The 20075-nt window shown below is 43.7% G+C and overlaps 1 protein-coding gene across 6 annotated transcripts in view; it reads right to left on the reverse strand.

The window, feature by feature from the left end:
• Positions 1 to 16623, reverse strand: part of CHD6 (chromodomain helicase DNA binding protein 6) — a 206247-nt gene extending 189624 nt beyond the window's left edge. For 5 of the 6 annotated variants that reach the window (XM_053245232.1, XM_053245235.1, XM_053245230.1 and 2 more), the window contains exon 1: positions 16280 to 16623. The gene's annotated coding sequence lies outside the window, so the exon portion shown is untranslated. Of the gene's footprint in view, positions 1 to 4681; positions 4737 to 16279 lie in introns of all 6 variants that reach the window. The other variant, XM_053245231.1, reaches the window with a different exon arrangement.
• Positions 16624 to 20075: the final 3452 nt, after the last annotated feature.

Consider the following 20075-nt stretch of genomic DNA (forward strand, 5'->3'; position numbering starts at 1 on the left):
GCCACTGGGTACTCAGTTTATATTTTTGGATTTTTTTGGTGTTTAGACTCTTTGGTGTGTAATGAATCCTCATAGGGATTCATTATGAGGAAAGGTTATTAGACACCAAAGAGTCTAAACACTTGAAAAAATTCCTAGAACATAAACTGAGTAGTTGTTCAGTCCTGTTCTAAGTGAACTATTCTAGAATGAACATTATAGCTTCAGTGCTGACCTGAGCCACGTCTAGCAAATCCAAACCCAGCCCCAGAAATGCCTATTCCCTCACTACAATCCCCTTCCACTCTAGAACAAACTCCCTCTATCCAATCTTAACCGCAATTAAACAGTTCACCAATACCAACTTAACCATGTTTAAGACTAACCAAGGTTTCCTTTAAACTATAATCTGAAATTGCACCTTGAATGAATTTTAATTCATTTTATGCTCATAATCCCTTAGTGTGTTTTACCAATTTTGAGAATGTAGGATGTTTTGGAGGTGATTTGCTATTAATTCTTTCACTTTATGCTTACTAAAATGCAAAGTAAGGGTCTTTTCATAGAGACAGACGGGAATTACACACTTACTTGTGTGCTCCTGTGCAACTCCCATTCATTTCAATAAGGTTTGCACCAGAGATACTTCACATGTATTCAGTCCTTGATTTGTATCCAATTACCTTAATAATGTGTTTCAATTAACTCTACCTGTAACTCTTGTTCAACAATGTATTCCCTATTATAGTAGTGAAATTCTTCAAGTTCCATCAGCAGCTTTTCCATATGCATTTTCAGTCTGACATATTTTTGTTCAAAAATTGATTTTCCCTCCCCGCCCCCATGAACTACTACCTAAAGGATTTCCACCTTCCTCTCCAGTGCATGGAAAGATTCAAACTTACTTAAACAATTTTACATCCCACCTTTCATTCAAAGAAATTCAAGGCAACATATAACACAAACATTTAAAACATATAAAACCACAAAAACGCATAATACCAGATAAAAGCAGCAACAAAAAGATAATGAAGCAAGGTGATAAAAGGCCAGCCAAAATAAATGAATTTTAACCAGCCAGTAAAACACCCCCATGGAACAGGAGGACAATCTGAGATCTCAGATGATGGAGTTCCACAGGGTGGGGGCAACCACGTGAGAGACCCTGTCTCACGTGGCCCTCAAGTGAGCCCTCATTAGTGAGGGCACATTTAATCCAAATGTAACAATCACATGAGTTACTTCAGAATTTAGATTGGACATCACATCTTTGCACACTCACCCATGTAAGAACAAAACTTCATACGTAACAAATCTAGCATATAAAGGGAGAAAACTAAGGACCAAGCTAGATATTATTTTTATTTTTATTTTTACATTTATATCCTGCTCTTCCTCCAAGGAGCCCAGAGCGCTGTACTAAATACTTGAGTTTCTCTTTCACAACAACCCTGTGAAGTAGGATAGGCTGAGAGAGAAGTGACTGGCCCAGAGTCACCCAGTAGATATGGCATTAGAACAGAAGAACAGCCCTGATGGATCAGGCTTAATGCCCATCTAGCTCAGCATCCTGTTTGCCACGGTGGCCCACCAGATGCCTCTGGGAAGCTCAGAGGCAAGAAATGAAGACATGCCCTCTCTCCTGCTATTGCTCCCCTGCAACTGGTATATAATGAGCCCCTGGTGGTGCAGTGGTAAAACTGCCGCCCTGTAACCAGAAGGTTACAAGTTCGATCCTGACCAGGGGCTCAAGGTTGACTCAGCCTTCCATCCTTCCGAGGTCGGTAAAATGAGTACCCAGAATGTTGGGGGCAATATGCTAAATCACTGTAAACCACTTAGAGAGCTTCGGCTATAGAGCGGTATATAAATGTAAGTGCTATTGCTATTGCTATATAGAGGCCTCTTGCTTCTGAGGCTGGAGGGAGCCTACAGCCATCAGACTAGTGGCCCAGGAGCAGAGCCACCATTTGGCCAAGGGGTTCCAAGAACCTGGGCCGCACCCAATCAGGAAGGGATACTCCCCCCGCGTCTGATGTCAGACGCGGGGGTGCTAGTTTAGCTCCCGAGCGGAGGCCGCGCGGCCCCTTTGGGAGCTAAACTAAGGCTGGCGCTGTTTGCAGCACCAGCCTAAGTAGCTCCTGAAGGGGCGGTGTGGCCCCTTCAGGAGTTAAAAGGCTGGCGCTGTGTATGCAGCGCAGCCAGAAGTGGCTCATTCCTGCAGGGAAGAGCCACTCCTGGCTGTGCTGCGAAAGCAGCACCAGCCTTAGTTTAACTACCAAAGGGGCCACGTGGCCCCTTCGGGAGTTAAACTCCAACTCCCAGACGGAGCCTCAAGGCTCCGTTCAGGAGCCAGACCACGCCCCCCGCGTCTGACATCAGACGCATGGGTGTGGCTAGCCCCACGTCTGACATCAGATGCGGGGGCGGGGTCAGAGGGGCCACCACCACGGCAGCACACAGGCTGCCGGCGGTCCCGCTCCATGTCTGTAGTGGCCATTGATAAACCTGTCCTCCATGAATTTGTCTAAGCCCATTTTAAAGCCATCCAGGCTGGTGACCTTCACCACATCATGTAGCAGAGAATTCCATAGGTTAATTATGCACTAGCCCTGGCATGCTTGTTCTTGTGTAATACTGGTGGGGCACCTGGTCTTGATTGGGAACACAGTGGGAGGTACAATTAAAGTGCCCTGATGCTGGTTATAAAAGAAAAACCAAGCATATCAGAGCAAATAATGTTACTACCTTGAGGTTCAGAGACAGTACACTTCTGAATACCAGTTCCTGGGGAATAATGGTAGGAGAAGTATTACCCATTTCCTGCGTGTGGGCTTCTCAGAGGCATCTGGCTGGCCTTTAACATCTTGTAAACAGGATGTTAAACTAGATAGGACTTTGGTCTGATCCAGCAGGCTCTTCTTGTGCTCTTATGACTATCACATCTAGTTTGGTCCAAAGCTAAACTCTTTGCCCTTACATGCTAGTTTTCCATGTGCAAAGAGTTCTTCTTAGGGGAATATTCAATTGTGCAATTTCCCACTTGCACTGATGAACAATAAAATCCAAAGAGAGCCATTTGTTGTAAAGATGAACTACTCCTTGTTGAAGCCATCTATGCCAGCTATTTTATTTTATATTAAAACATCTTCCTGCCATGCAGCCACCGGTATGTAGCATGTTACACTTTGCTCAATACTGTCATCTGCATGTTTTGCATGCAGAAAGTCCCAGGTTCAATTCCAGACATATCCAACCATACAGCAGAATCATAGGGATTAGAATTCATGATTTGAATCCAACACATTCAGAGACACATTTGCCTTTACTAGCCTTTAGAATGCATACCAGCATGTTTTCAACCTTTTTGTTTTCAAAAAAGTAGCTGTTTTCCCAAGATTCTAAAACATACAAGTAGCACCAAGTCTGCAAGTCAATCAAATGTTTCCTATCCCAGGTCTGTAACCTATTAAAAGGGGTTTTTCAAAACCTTGAAGCAAAAACTGTGCATGCACATACATTATTATTTAGATTAGAGCTGCTGCTATTAATTATTTATTATATATCATTAATTATTATTATTATTAATTCGATTTCTATACCACCCTTCCAAAAATGGCTCAGGGTGGTTTACACAGAGAAATAATAAACAAATAAGATGGATCCCTGTCCCCAAAGGGCTCACAATCTAAAAAGAAATATGAGATAGAGAAACATGAGATAGACACCAACAACAGTCACTGGAGGTACCGTGCTGGGAGTGGATAGGGCCAGTTACTCTCCCCCTGCTAAATAAAGAGAATCACCACGTTAAAAAGGTGTCTCTATGCCCAGTTAGCAGGGGTCTTGATACCAAAAGTACACCATGGAATGCCCAATTTTGCTGATATTTGTTTTCTCTGTGCAACATATTCAAACAGGATTGTAAATTTAGACTGGCTGGTTACCTTCCCTTCCTTTTCACAAGATTTCATTTTCTGCCTTCATGTGGCTGCAGTACTTAAATTGAAAAACACTGGGGTAAAGAGCCGAAGCCACCTGCCTAGAAACAAATATGTTTCCTCCCGTCTTTAAACCTAATGGAACTATCTTCCATTAAAACTCTAGGAATGTATGCTGAAGGTCAAAACAACATACAGCCCAAGTGTATATAGTCTTGTTGCTGTGGTCACACAAACACTGGCTTATGCTGCTGCACTATGCCTGCCACTGCAATGCAAACTTCCATCCTTGCATTTACAGTCAGAATCAGGGACCCAAATCATTTAAAATATGGGTTCTGTTCTGGCTAAGGTTCCTTAGTATTTTTTTTAACTCTCTGGTTTAAATGCTAACTTTAAAAAGTGCAGGAGAGTCAACAGCTCAGTGGCATAGCATCTGCTTTGCATGCAGAAGGTGCCAAGTTCAGTCTCGGACATCACCAGGAGGGCTGGAAACTACCTGTAGTGATCAGACTCCCCTCCCCCTATAGAGTTAACAAAGAGTGAACCCTTGTCTTGAATGACACGCTGGTGAACTCCAGGGCAGCCAATGAATACACCAGGTGGGTGGGACCCAGAGAGCGGACGCTGGGAATTCTGGGAACAAGAAGGGCAGTCTTTGTTAGAGAGGGTAAATTAGAATTAGAATTGGGTAAATTCAAGGAAAAGGGAATTCAGCATAGGAAACAGTTTGTTAGTCAGATTTTGCATTAGAAACTTACATTTCTTCGTGTGTGTGCTTTTGCATATTCCTGATACTGTTCTATTATTGTTTACCTGTAACAAAATTAAAATAAGGAACACTAGCTTACACCCATGCTACCTAGGGCATTGCCAAAGACTCAATAAACATTTAAGTGTGCATTAAGACAACCTATTTTTGAAGTTATTCTTTACTGCATTTAAAAGCAAGAAAGGTTCAGATGGAAGCAGTCTGTAGTAATTGAACAAAACTGTTTTTTAGTTGTTGGTTTTTTACAAGCCTCTCTGAGTTTGTTTTTAACTCAGGAAAAGGGGGGGGCAAAGGGGGAGTTCTCTGGTACAAACACATCCTCAAATGTTCAACAGCTATCAATTTTCTCACCACGTGTAGGTTTTGTCCAAGAGCCAAATTAAAAGAGGTTTTTTCTGGGTTATCCCACCCCAAGCCCAGAAAGTTTCTGTAGACAAAAGGGGTGGTGGCGGCAGCATCTTGAACCTACTGATAATACAGAATAGTTTTAGGAGAAGCCTAACCAGGCAGCTCAGCAGAGATGATTCAACATTTCTTTCCCTCACGTGAGCTTGCTCTGAGACAAAGGCTTTAATTTGCTACACTACCCTTGTCTGAAACCTTGGAGAGCCACTGCCAAGTCAGTGTAGATAATACTGAACTAGGATCATCAATGGTCTGATTCAGTTGAAGGAAGCTTTCTATGGTTCATTAACTAGCTCATACACTCTGAATTGGTTTAAATCCATTTCATGCAGATCAATAACAAAACTCTATAAAATGAATACAATGGGAATAATTTTATTTGAAGTGTGAGAAAACACACACACACACCTCTATTTATTTTTTAAAGGTTTTTACAAACAAAATACAAAACACAGGATCCTGTTATATGGGGGGAAATATTGGAAGCATATTTGGCTGGATGAATACACCTGAGAGGACTGACTGCAGGGAGAGAAGTTGTGAGCCAAGGAATAGGGATGTGCGAACCGACTCGCCCTCAAGCCGGTTCACCCTTGAGCCAGTTGGGCTCAAAGGCTCGCCTTTGAACCAAACTTGGGGGGGAGGGAGTCCGTCAGCAAGCCGAGCCAAGCCCCCCACTCACGAGCCAGCTCGAGGGCCATACTTGTAAAGTGGACTCTGGTAAGGATTCCCCTTTACAAGTAAAGGGTTGAAGGGTGGGGGGAGGGGAAGTTCCCCCTTTTACCTAAAAAACACACACACACACACTGCTGCATGGCAGGATGAGGGTGACAGCAGTGGCAGCAGCTGCAGGATGAGGGTGGCAAGATCTCTTCCCGTTCCCCTCCTGCCTTCCAAATAATGGCATGGACCGGTCTGTAGCCTGTTTGGGGCCTCTCGTCAAGTCAAAGGGGAATCCGTGCTAGATTCCCCTTTACAAGTTAACGGCTGTGGTGGGGGGGGAAGTTGGGGTTTGGGGTGGTGGGGTGGGGTATATTGGCAAACCCATTTGTATACTTCAATCACATATAAAGCAGTAGGGTAGAGTGCAGGGGAACTTTTTCCCCACCACCACAGTCGTTAACTTGTAAAGGGGAATCTGGCAAGGATCCCTCTTTACAAGTGTGGCCCTCAAGCCAGCTCATCGGCCAGGCCAGGCCAGGCTCATTCAAACCAAACCGAGCCACCAGGGGCAGCTCGAATCCGGTCCTAATTTGAACCAAACTGGGCTGGTCAGTTCTGTGCACATCTCTACCAAGGAAGGTTTAGCACCCCCTGCACTCTACCCTACTTTATATGTGATTGAAGTATACAAATGGGTTTGCCTGCCAACATCATGCCTAGATGGACCATTGATGGCCTATCTAAAGGGAATCCTTTAAGCAAGGTCTAACTATTTGTAATCCATTTGGCTGAAAACAAAAGCACCAGAGGTGGTAAGCTGCAGGTGAAGACAGGGTTGAGCACTTCTCCTTGAAGACAGATATATCAAAGAAAAATATTTTGCTTTGCATTATCATTCTATAAGACTATATCTCTATAAAGTTGCCAACATACTAAGAACAAATAGCAAAAGAGCTAGCAAAATTATATCAAACAGAGGAGGAACATAGGCATCCTTCTAATATATGGTTTACACCACAATCAGATGTTTATACTTGATTTATCATGTTTGTATTTCCAAGGAGCTCGCAGCAGCATATTCTCCCATTTTATCACCATAGCCCTGTGAAGTAGACTGGGAAAGAGCTGCCCAGGGCCACCTAGTGAAATTCATGGGTGATCAAGGATTTGAACCATGACATCCAAAATACAAGGCCAACATTTTTCTCTCTGTATCACACAAGGAGCCCTTTCTCACGATCAGGGGAGTAGCTAGGGGAGAGAGAGCCCGTGTTCGTCCCTCTCCCTGGAGGCCCCTCGGAATGGAGAGGAGTGAATCTGGGGGGACCTCAGGAGCTGGGCGGCCCGGGTTCTTTTAACCCACCCACTCAATTATAGCTACACCCCTGCTCACAATCCAGTGAGAGAGGGCAGGCTGCAAGAAAGACAGCAGATGCTCGCCTTCCCCGCAGATGATCCTCCAGGAGTTACCCTAGCCGAGTCTTGGCTGCTCGTGATACAAACAGAGAGATTAGGACAAGATATTGCATTGTTCATATGGTGTAGTGATTAGCATGTTTGACCAGGACATGGAAGACCAGAGTTCAAATCCACACATAGCCATGAAGCTCAATGGGTAACTTTGGACCAGTCACAACCATCTCTCAGTGTGTGAAATATATATTTTTATATATATATATATATATATATATATATATATATATATATATATACACACACACACACACACACACACACACACACACTCAGTCAATCAACCATATGTAAGCAAAGATATCTGATATTTGTAGAAATAGACCAAAAGAAGGTGAATATTTACAACATAATGCTGAACTGGTGTGGTGGGGAGAGGTTTTTAACACAAACATTCAATGACAGATTAAGTCACAGTTCTCTCCAGTTAGCATACTGCTCTAAAATGTTGAAATACTGTCCAAACATAGTGGTACTCTACTAAAACATGCACACCTTAGTTACACACTGCAGGACAGGACAGCAAAAACAAGTGATGAAAATGTTTGCTAATTTTATGAGGTTACCCTAGTTAATATTTACCTGAAAATACTCTGCCACATTTCTCAAAACCACTTCACATGAAACTTTCTTCCTACATGGCATATAATTCCATGTTCCATCCACTTTTATGATATCAGTCTTGATTAATTTTAGTTGTTTGTATTGTTTATTTTTATGTCCTTTTTACATGTATGACACATACAGACTTCTGGCAAGCAGGCAGGATATAAATTATGGAAATAAATAGAGAAAGGGCATGCAAACCAAGCACATGTACCAATTTTTGCTGGATGCACATGCACTAGGAAGCTGCAGTTGTCTGGCATTTCTTGAAGCATGTGCACCATATGTATATCAAGAGACAAAGAGCCACGTGCAATCACCACACATGACCTACATATGGTTTACACATGTCTTCCTCCACAAACAGTACTAATATTACTTTTTATAACATATGTGAGATACTTTGAACACTCTAAAGAGCCATATATAATGTTAAATGTTATTATATTACTGCTACTACTACTACCTTAAGCAGCCCTCACAATTAATTGTGATTTTCTAGAGATTTATCAGATATATATCACAATCTTATGCATTTATACTCAGAAGCCAGTCCTGCTTATTTCAATGGGGCTTATTTCCTAGCTAGTGTGCATAGGTTCAAACCACAGTAAAGGAAGAAACAACAAACATTCTAAAGCATTTTATTACAGACATTAGACACAGATCATCAATCCCGTTGTCTGTTTTGATTTTGCAAAATATATTTTCCCTTTAAAACATCAGCAATTCATGTGTGTATGGAAACTGAGATTTAATCCAATTAATTACTGTGTCTTTGAAGTGCAAATAAATGAATGATCTATGGACCCACTAAAAAACTGCCTTCCTTCCCTCATTATTCAACAAGTATGCTGGCATCTTTTCCACTAAAATAAGTTCCTAAATAATTTAATGATATAAACATACAGTAAAAATGTATAAACAAAATGACTACATAGTACAATACAAGTTTTTTGATAAGAACTAATCTGCCTACTTTCCTTTCACTATCCCTACAACTGGACTAAATTTGGTTTAAATTGAGGTCCACAAGTTGTGCCTCAAATGTTCACATGTCCACCATCTTGGATCGGGGAGGATGGCATCATTACAAACTACACCATTGATGTGTCCCTGTGTGTCACTCACTATAACTGTACCAAATTTGGTTCAAATTGATTAGACAAGTTAGTGCACTTGCACCCCAATAGTTCACACATCCTCCATCATGGATCGGGGTGGATGATATCATAACAAACTACACCAATGGGGCATCCATTTGTGTCCCTACAGCTGTAGCAAATTTAATTCAAATTGGTTAGGCAGTTCACAGGTTAGCCTAATTGCGCTTCAAATGTTTACACATCCAATTGGGGTATTTACGCATCCAACTGGGGTGGATGCCATCATCACAAACAATGCCATTGTGCAGTGTTTCCTCTAAGAGGGATTCCCAGATGTTGTTGACTACAACTCCCATAATCCACAAGCAAAAGCCACTGCAGCAGGGGATTCTGGGAGATGTAGTCAACAACATCTGGGAATCCCTCTTAGAGGGAACACTGCTGCTGAAGTGTCCCTATGTGTCCCTACAACTGTACCTGATTTGGTTTATATTGGTCCAGGCATTGTGAAGTTGATGGAGGAGACACACACGCAGACACGTGGAACTCTGGGTGAACTCATAAGTCTACTGGAAAGTAGGCTAATAAAACCATATACAGTACAATATAAAATACAACTACTACAACAAAAATAGACAGCAGTAACACTGATCATTGAGTAGCCAGGAAAAGGTCCTGTATAAGAATGTGTTTTTCAGGGGGTAATAAAAAAGCAAGGAAGTGGCCTGATAGATCCCCCTAGGCAAGGAATTCCAGAGAGTCGGTACTACCCAAAAAAGGCCCTATTCTGTGGTACAATTAATCTTACATTGATCTCTACAGTATTTTACTGAAAACTGCCCCTGCCAAAAAACCCACAACATTAGCCCATATAGGGCAAAGCAAAAGAAAAAAGTGGAAAAAGAATGGAATCCTGAAATACAATGTAGATAGCACTTGCACCATCTGGCAGGGGACCTTCTAATGAAGACAAGTTTCTGAGCAAGATACAAATCTTACTTTGATCAGCAAGGTTCACAGCAAAGCCCATTTGCCACACAGTTCTACAAAAATTCTTTAAGATGCCTACTTCCACCTTGAATGTATCACAGCGAATAAATAAAAATCTCACAAGCCTAGATTGTGTAGGTGCATCAGTAAAAAGGCAAAGCTGAGCGTAGCATCTCAAGAGGGAAGACACATTTTTTAAGCAGCAAGGCCACTCTGGAAATGTCACCACTGTTTCCTCTGCAGGGCTGAGTTCTGGGGGGAAAGTAGTTCTGCAAGTTTGAAGCTAAAGCTGGCTGTGCATGGTGTCAGTTGGCTGGTCCTCTATGATGTCATCAAGGATGCACGCACGCACACCTTGCTACCACAATCCAAGAGTAATTTTTCACTTTAATTTTCAACAAAGGATGCCACTGTTTGATTAATAAGTGATAAACTGATAAATGTGTGAATATAAATTAAGCACCTTTTTTAAAGCAGACAGCCCACCTGAATTACGGAAGGGGCACAAGACTAACATCTGAGCCAGTATTCAATTAGGTGGTGCATGCCCGACTTTTCATTTGCCAAGACAGGCTCAGCTATCGCAGAAGGATGCACTGTGAACTCTCTTTTTATATTTCATCTGTCTGAACCCTAAGTGCCACTTTTCACAGTCAGCAAAATGAACTGGCAAAGCTTTACCTAGAGTGTACCACACTAGGCTGCCAGTGGAGAGGACCACACAGTTAAGTTAACCCACACAAAGAAAACTTCAATCACAAATTAAAATTTGCATGTCAGCCTAGCCTTCTCTCCGACATGTCTTTTTTCTATGTACAAGGAATCTATTTTGTGAGGAAGAATTTAAATGTGCAATCTTCCCACCAGCAACCTGAAGTCATATCATGCAGGAAAAATGTATCTCTCGGTTTTCATCAACTATCCCTGAGTGAATTGCTTTGCTCCAACATATATGTTCAGCCTACTCTGATGAAATTTGCAGTTGTCTATAAGAGCTTAACCCTATTCCTAGACATGCCTATTTGTATGAAACAGAAAGTCTACTGCCTCCAAACTTTCTGTATTGCAATTTCAATAGTTTTTTCTTCTGTATTTGCCTTTTGTTCCACTGGCCAAGTTGTGCACATGCTGAAAAAAACAGCTCTCGCACAGGTTTATATTTGTAATGACACTTGTAATTGATTAATTAAGTTGCAACACATCAAAGAGAAATTTCCAAAACAAAATCTAAGTTTTACTAATGAACAATTGCGGTGAAGGCCTTTCAGCTTCCAAGAGAAATATTCAAATAGATGGAAGACAAACACTTATAAATAAATGAAGTTTTGTAGCAAACTCCCACACCAGTAATTCACATTCCTTCGTCACCAACCATCACAGGAGCCCAATGCTTTAAAGACATCAGAGAAACATTGCCCCATAGAGATCATTTGATTTACCCGAGGTCCCACTAGGCACTGCATAGACTTGATCTCACCAGAGAAGACAGGGAGCAGGTTGTTAAAATTCCTATTTAGTCCCAAAAGGCACAACCTCAGCCTCCCCTGATACCAGGGTATAGTTATTAACAACATTATTGGAGCCACCATTCGCACTGATCCATTAAAAATTATCACTAGCACTGTTCAACTTTTGGGCCTTGTCAAAATTTGGGCAGGATGACATAAAGGAAACATCCCAAGATAAACTATTTATTTATTTATTAAATTTGGATACCGCCCACTACCGAAGTCTCTAGGCGGTTTACAGCACAAAACAAAACAAGAATTTAACAGTTAAAACATAAACCTAGATTAAAATACCCACAAAACACCAACTAACTAAAAAGCTTGGCTGAAGAGATGTGTCTTCAGTTGTTTCCTAAAGGTCAACAGGGATGGAGCAGCTTTAATATCAGCAGGAAGTGCATTCCTCAGTCTCGGGGCAATCACAGAAAAGGCACGCCTTTGGGTCGCCACCAGACAAGGTGGTGGCACCCACAGACGAACTTCCCTGAAGATCTTAATAGGCGGAGGGGTTCATAATGAAGAAGGCATTTCTTAAATACCGTGGGCCCAAGCCGTTAAGGGCTTTATAGGTAATAACCAGCGCTTTGCATTTCACCCGGAAACCTATGCAGTGTAGATCTTTTAGAATCAGGGTAATATGGTCTCTACAGGGCATCCCAGAGACCAATCTGGCAGCATTCTTCACCAGTTTCAGTTTCCGGACTACTTACAAAGGCAGCCCCACGTAGACCGCATTGCAGAAATCAAGCCTGGAGGTTACCAGCATGTGCACCACTGTCTTAAGGTAACTCACTTACAGGAAAGGACACAGTTGGCAAACCAGCCAAAACTGACAGAAAGCACTCCTGGCCACTGCCTCCACCTGAGGTATCAGAGATAGGGGTGTGCATGGAACTGGTTCCATGCACACCCAGGAGGCAGGCAGCGGCTCCTTTAAGGCATGGGGAGGGTGCTCTTACCTACTGCACCATGCTTCCCCCTCTGGCGCTGCTGTAAAAGCTACTGGTGCAGGGCAGCTGTATTCCCTCTTACCGCCCCAGCCACCATAACACCAGAAGTGGCAGGTGCACTGCAGCAGGGGAGGTAAGAGCACCCTCCCCATGCCTTAAAGGAGCCCCTGCCTCTGCGTTTGAACCGGTTCAAATGTGGGGGTTCCAAACCTATTCAGCATTCTAGGATTAGAACACCAAACAGGTTCATGCACATCCCTAATCAGAGAGAGGGTTCGGTCCAGAGGATTGGGTCCAGAAGTATTCCCCAATTGCAACTATTCCATTTCATGAACTGCAGCTTCCTACAGTGAGCACTTCCATCTTGTTTGGATTCAGTCTCCGTTTGTTATCCCCTCATCTATGTTGCAGTCCTGTGTACACTTATCTTGGAGGAAGCCCCACTGAACATCATAGGACTTGCTTCTCAGTAAACATGCATAAGACTGCACTGCACATCTATCATTTAAACAAAATACAAGTTCCAAATGAATGAGTCCAGAAATATATCCTGTAAGAATATAGCACACCTTATAACGAACGGAAGGACCCTTTTTTGCAAGAATTATTGCAGATAATGCCCCCCCCCAAAAGACTCCCCATAATTGACATGATAATCCTGAAAGTTTAATTCAACATATCTGCCTGCAATATCAAAACAAACAACCTTTTAGTGCCACCAAACGTTGAAGTTTATCAAGTTGCGCTGGACCAACAGTCAGCATTTCCAACCTAAGCATTTTTGTTCATGTTGTTCAACCCAAGCCTAGCTCTTGTATAAACCTGTATTACTTCACACTGCAGCGGCGGGGGGGAGGTGGCTCACAAGATTTAATGCTTCACCATATATAAGAGTTGCTCCCACACTGAAAACCAGATATCAGGGTTTTCGCCTACACCAGGCACAGGTTTACAAACCTCCATTAGAATGTGACCAAAGTCTAGGGAGCAAACTCTTTTTTAGGGATGTGCACAGATCCGTGGCAGGGAGGCTCGATGGTGGTGGGGCTGCCGCTTTAAGAGCGGGGGAGGGTGCACTTACAGGAGCACTTATGCATAAGGGTGCACTTATGCGCAGGTGTGTCTGGAACTTCCAGCCATATCCAGCCAATGGGGCGGCAGGGAGGTACGCTGCCACCCCAATTAGCTGTTAGAGAAATGGACGCTGGCGGGAGGGGTAAGTGTACCCTCCCCCACTCTTAAAGCGTCACCCCCCGCTGCCATCGGACCAGTGGAACCGCCGGTTCTTTGAACTAGTTCGGAGGCCCATAAAGGGCCTCTGAGCCGGTTCCGTGCACATCCCTACCCTTTTTCAGAGAAGCAATATATACAGGCAAATATGTATTGTTTATTTTATTACATTTTTATCTTGCTCTTTCTCTAAAAAGCTCTGGGCAGCACAGAAGATTGTCACCTCTCTCCCTCTTATCTTCACAACAATGCTGCGAGGTAGGTTAGGCTGAGAGATAGTGATTAACTTGATCTGATCTAATTCCAACACTTTTTGGCTTTTCAGTGTGCCCAGTATCATCACCAAAGAGTGACACCAAAAATATCAAAGACCTCAGGAGTTCCCAACTTTATTTAAAGTTCAGAGCAATTGTCAGAAAAGTAAATCAATACAGATTTACTCAGTATATACTCAGATATATTCAGTAGGCCATAACAAGGGTCTCACTATCCAACAATGACATGCGGTTTATTTTCCCTCCTTTCTTTATATGTTATTTGTTAATGTGTAGGTTTCCCTCCGACTTCTTATAAAGCTTAGACCAGGGAGCATATTGATCAATACTAAAAAATCTATTCCGATTACCAGTAAAAATCACTGGTACAAGACAAATAATTCCCCAAAGAAGTCATCAAAATGATGAGGATTAAGGGTGTATAATGTGACTACAAGTTCAGAGGGAGACAGCGGCAACAGAGTGAATGAGATGTGACTCTAATGTGACTTGCCATGCCTTTTCTATTGTGACAACCACTGCAAAGTCACAAAAGATCTGTGTCTGCTCTGCACACAGCGAGAGAGCTGGAATGGATCGGCTGGCAGTGACGATAGTTATCCACAGCTGCTTATACAGAGCAGAAAGTCTTGCTCATTAATTGCTTTCATTAGCAGCTTTCATTTGTGTTTTCTAATCCATTCAGGGTTAGAAGATACCCTTGCTTGCTCTAGGTCAAGAAGCCCTGGGTCAAAATATTCTATATTTAAATAATTAGTTGTTTTTTCTAGCTGCAGTGTTACAATAACACTTTGCTATGAACTGACATTTTGCTATAATGCTGGGGGGTGTTTTTAAAAAGCCATTATAATCACAGCTCTTATGGCATAATTCTAACATAACCATTTGTGTCAGAATGGTACCACAGCAGGTTTTTGTATCTGCAGAATTTCTACTACCCCAAACATTACGTTACAGAGTACTAATAGCAGCCCAGATCTATCACCATTCCTTGGTATACAGTATGTAGTTACTACTATATATTCCATGTGGAATCCCAATTGGAATTTGGTTAACACTTCATGGAACTATGGGTTTTGCTTAGATATACATCACACTGTGCTGTACAGACACACTGTACTGTATAAGACACACTTTATAAGTCACTAGTCCACAGGGTCAACATCACGTAGTCTTCTGGGTTAAAGTTTTTCCATTCAATGTCATTCAAGCTCAGTGTGTTGTGTGTCATTTTAGTAAACCAACTCTGGAACAGTCACAGAACATGTCTCATAATCACAACATATTGCACTGGGAAGGTTACAAAGTCACATTATACGAACTTGCCTTTTTGCCCTGGACGTCTCAGGATTGCCAGAGTGCCTCCCTCCTGATTTGTTTTGTTTTTAATCAACTCTATTTACAAGTCCAATTAAAATAATTTCACTAGCTCCGGGCATCATAATTCCACGGAAGATGGCAATATTGCTGGTGAGCACACAAAACAATGAAGGGAGGAGTGGAGAGATGTATTGGGTTTCCAACTCTCTATCGATGCTAATCTGTCTCCAGCCCCCGAATTGCACCAAACTTGGTCATGGTTGCAGGAATGCATATGACTCATAGACGTATTGTGGATGAATCTGCAAAAGAGGCAGGTGGGCTGGACTGGCTTGCTGCTTGCTTTTTTTCCTCTTTTTCCGGCGAGCCTTGGGGGGGGGGGCAGTGCGGGGGGTGGGGGTGGAGAAAGCAAGCAAACTGCAGTGCTTGGGACCAGACTCACGGGAGTCGCAGCTTGGGGTTGGACGGCGCATCCTCCTCATCGCCAACCATGCAAAACAGTGGGCAGGCGCAGAGAACTTCTGGGGGTGAGAGGGTCAGCGGCCGCTGCTGCCACCTCCCAAGCCCACTGCCTGCACAGAGGAGGGGGAGGAGCTGCGGCTCATCTCCCCTCCCCCTCTCCCCTCCCCCGTCCAGAGCCTTGTGCTTTAAGGGGGAAGGTTTGCGCTGCAAGGGGAACCTGCGGGGCATCCCTGCCGGGCTTCACCTGGGCATTCTCCTCCTCCTCCTCCTCCTCGGCCCTCCTTGCAACTCTGCGCACAAGGGCATCATCTGCGCCATCCCCTCCCCGACGCCCGTCGCCGGCCCGGATCTGCTCCCAAGGACAGAGCCTCCCCAACGCCATGACAGTGTCTGAGGGAGAAACTAAGCGCTTGGCAAGCCCCCTCCCCGCCGAGCCCGGGCCGCCTGCCTGACCGGCCGCCGGCTCCTTGGCCGCTAGTGCTTGCCCAGCCCAGCGAGCGCGGAGTTCATTCATAGGCTGCCCCCGGGCTGGCTCGAGCACCCCCTGCGCCCCTCGCTTGCACACGGCGCGCCAATAAAAAGTTCAGAGCACAACTTACCTAAAATGGCTCCTGCAGCAGCCAAAATACAAACAGCTATTATTTGGTGAAGTTTAGCCCAGATACCCTGCAAGGACAGCCTAGCCTGGCCCCGGCACGCCCCCGCGCCACAGCCACTGGCCACCGGCAGCCCCCCAGCGCCTGCCATTGGAGAGGCGGCCCGTCAGCCAAGCGCAGCCCGCTCCAAGCTTGGCTGCAGCGCGCTTATTGCTAGCTCCATTGTGCTCCTATTTGCATTGATGTGATCGCTGCTGGGATTGGTTGTGGCAGGGACCGTGCAATTCCCCCCCTGCTCCCCGCAATTCCTTGTGCCTCCCGAATCCGCAGCCCTGGTCTCTTTCTCCCGTCTCTCGCCCCCGTCTAGGCTGCTAGCTCTGCTACCCAAGGCAACTGCAGCTGCAACTTCCTAGGAGCTTTCAGGAGCCAGAAAGAAAAATTTCCCCGTGCATCCTCCAATCAAAGGGGTTTTTACTTACTTCAACCAGCATTAAAAGCGAAAAAGAAGGGAGGGGAGGAAAGCGGGGGGGGAGACTCTCCCCCTTCGCATTCCACGTCTTTGCTCGCTTTTCATTTCCCGGATGTGAAATTTCCTGCATTTAAAGCAGAGTGTCTGGAGGAGGTGGAAAATGTGCAACCTCTGATCAGGACGCTGCAGGTCTTCCTTTTGTATCTGGGAAGAAGGCGAAATGGGCATACTATCCGGGAGAATGCCAAGTTTCCTTGGTCTAAGTGGTCCGGGGCATCGCAGCGCTCAGCATACCTTCTCCCTCCCCTGCCCCAAAAATCTGTTGACTAATGGCTGCAATGAAAGTTAACAAAACACACACTGAAGCCCTCGGTCTTAATGCCATTTAATTGGAGCCAGGCACATGCCACGCTAATGGGTGCAATTAAAGCACTATTTGAATAGCATGCCGATGGAATATTCATTTACTACTAATTTCTGGGAAATCGACACTGAAGTGAGACTTCTTACCCTATGCCAGTTAATGCTATCCCCCACCCCCATAAGTAGGGTGTTACTCTTTGGAAAATATGACCAGACTGATACAGCATTTGACCCATGCCAAACATCTGTATATAGCGAAGCAGACGCAGGATCACTTCACCACATGTCCAATTCACTACTCAACCCACACGTACCACAGGGACAGCTCCACCCACCTGAGTTGTGCCATGCCAAATGTGGGTGGATTTACCAGTTGGTAACATATGGTGAAACAATCACACAACTGGTTCACTATGTGCAACCAAAGAGCTCACTGGTAGAATTATGTAACATGCTTTGCATACAGATGGTCCAAGGCTCAATCCCTGATATGTCTAGTTAAAGGGAGATCAGATCTCAGGGTTTACCTTCGGGAACTAGTAACAGACACAGAACTTAGGAACTTAGAAACATAGGAAACTGCCATATACTGAGTCAGACCATTGGTCCATCTAGCTCAGTATAGTCTACACAGACTGGCAGCGGCTTCTCCAAGGTTGCAGGCAGGAATCTCTCTCAGCCCTATCTTGGAGAAGCCAGGGAGGGAACTTGGAACCTCCTGCTCTTCCCAGAACAGCTCCATCCCTTGAGGGGAATATCTTACAGTGCTCACACATCAAGTCTCCCATTCATATGCAACCAGGGTGGACCCTGCTTAGCTAAGGGGACAAGTCATGTTTGCTACCACAAGACCAGCTCTCCTCTCTCAAGTATGGGAGTACTTGCTAGAGGAACAACCTAGTTGGACCATTGGCCAGACTCACCCTCATATTATTTTGCATGCAGAAGGTCTGTCTCCTTTTTCATTTCTGACATCTGTTAACGGATCTCAAATAGCAGAACTAAGAGAGACATCTGGCTTGCCTGGAGAAGCACTGAGAGGTACTCTGCATGATCCTCTGAAAACATAGTAAAGAATCCTAGAATGCATCTCTCAGACTGTTAGCTGCTTTATACTTGACGTCCTAAAATATTATCACCCCCCAGTCACCTGCTTGGTGATCAAGCTGATTCTGCTGCTCATATCCACTTAGCCTAAATTCTTTTAGTCATGTTGACCAATTAGTTAGTCAACATGACCAATTTGGTCATGTTGAGCCTCAATCATATATATAAAAATTATTAATGGACCAAACTACTAACCAAATTTTCAGTTTTCCTGAAACCGCTATTCACAGTATCCGGGATGCCTCACCTTCACACAAATACTACAAGGTTAAGGTCCTTTGTCCCAGCTTGCTACAATGATGGTTGTTAGACTAGAGAAATCTCAAGAGAGGGTATACTGACATCTGCAAAACAGTGGCAAGTGGAAGTTTGGTGTTAGAACAAATGTTTTCATCTGTACTACTACTGTTACAGCATCTGTACTACTTTTTCTGAGCCACTTCCATTAACTGATGTAAGACAGTGCAGGTAGTTTGTTGCAATTATGCCTGCTTTTTCTTAACAGTTGCCAGGAAGTAGGCACACTACACCACCAATTTTTCTCACATGCTGTTGTGTGCTTCTGTTTGCATGCTGTATTAAAATCTATCCTTACATTATATTGTGATTTAATCTACCCACTTCCAGTTCTTGTTCCCAACATAATTCCCTCACATATACAATCTTCAGTATTCTCTATCATCAGATCTTTCCATCTTAGACATAGGCTAGCGCTCATATTTCAAAAATAACTGATTGCTATGTTACAACATACCTTCTTCCACAAACTTTCCACAAACTTTTCTCATGTGAAACATCTAATTCCTTTAATTGCTATCACACACTTCCATTTTATAAAACAGTTTGCTGATTCAATTCTTGTCAAAACTTTTATTAATTTCTGTTCAGTTGTATTTGATAAGGAGAAATTCACAATGTTTTTCTTTTATATTAATAAACCCTATGCTCAGGTTCCATTGTGGAAGATAAAAATATTTTACCTGACCTATATCCTTCACTCTTTCTAGCTGTAGAGAGTACAGCAGAAACAGTAACTGATAGTAACTGATACTTCCGCTCTTGAAGGATCACTGGAGGAAATAGTACTATGACCATATGAAGAGGAAGGTACAAATCGTGGAAGATAGATGAATGAAAGGCATTGTATCTATTTTATTTTTAAGAACTGACATTCAGCCAATGAAAAATATTTGTTCAGGCATTAAACTTGACAGATAGAAAAACAGGTAAAATATCATGTGAAGAGCCAGAATTTTCAGAGTGAAGCACCACTTGGGTTTTTTTTAATGTTCCCCTTCTAGTTTGTATATATTTTGGGGTAAAAGAGCCCCTGTTGATAGGGATGTGCAAAATGTTTCGGGTACAGAACGATCTGTACCCGAATCTGCTTGTTTCGGGCGATTTGTGCACAAAACAAATCGCCCATCTGTGAGCCCCGAAAGATTCAGCTCTAAAACAAATCGCCCAAATTTCAGTGCCGAAGGTTTTGTTGTTTCAGACCTCCATTTTGTGGCAATCTCCATGCAGTCTCCATTTTGTGTTTGATATCTATTTGAATTTCCTTCCCTTCCAGGCTTCAGATCAGTGAACGAAAGCATGGGCTGATCTGCTGACGATTCCCTCCTGGTTCCAGACTGGCTCTTGCCACTCCTGACTGACCCCACATTGGCCAGGGGAAGGGTTGAAGAAGGGGCAAGGGTGGGGAGAGTTCAAGTGGGGATTTTCAATTAGATTTAAAGAGGCAGCAGCCACCATTCTGCCTTTCTACCTCATGGCAGAAGAGAGAGAGAGCTTTGCTTTGCTTTGCTTTGCTTTGCCTTGCCTATTGCCTTCTGCCTTGCCAGCCTGAGCCCAGCCTGC

This window comes from Hemicordylus capensis, chromosome 4, assembly GCF_027244095.1.
Source record: "Hemicordylus capensis ecotype Gifberg chromosome 4, rHemCap1.1.pri, whole genome shotgun sequence".
Taxonomy (NCBI): domain Eukaryota; kingdom Metazoa; phylum Chordata; class Lepidosauria; order Squamata; family Cordylidae; genus Hemicordylus; species Hemicordylus capensis.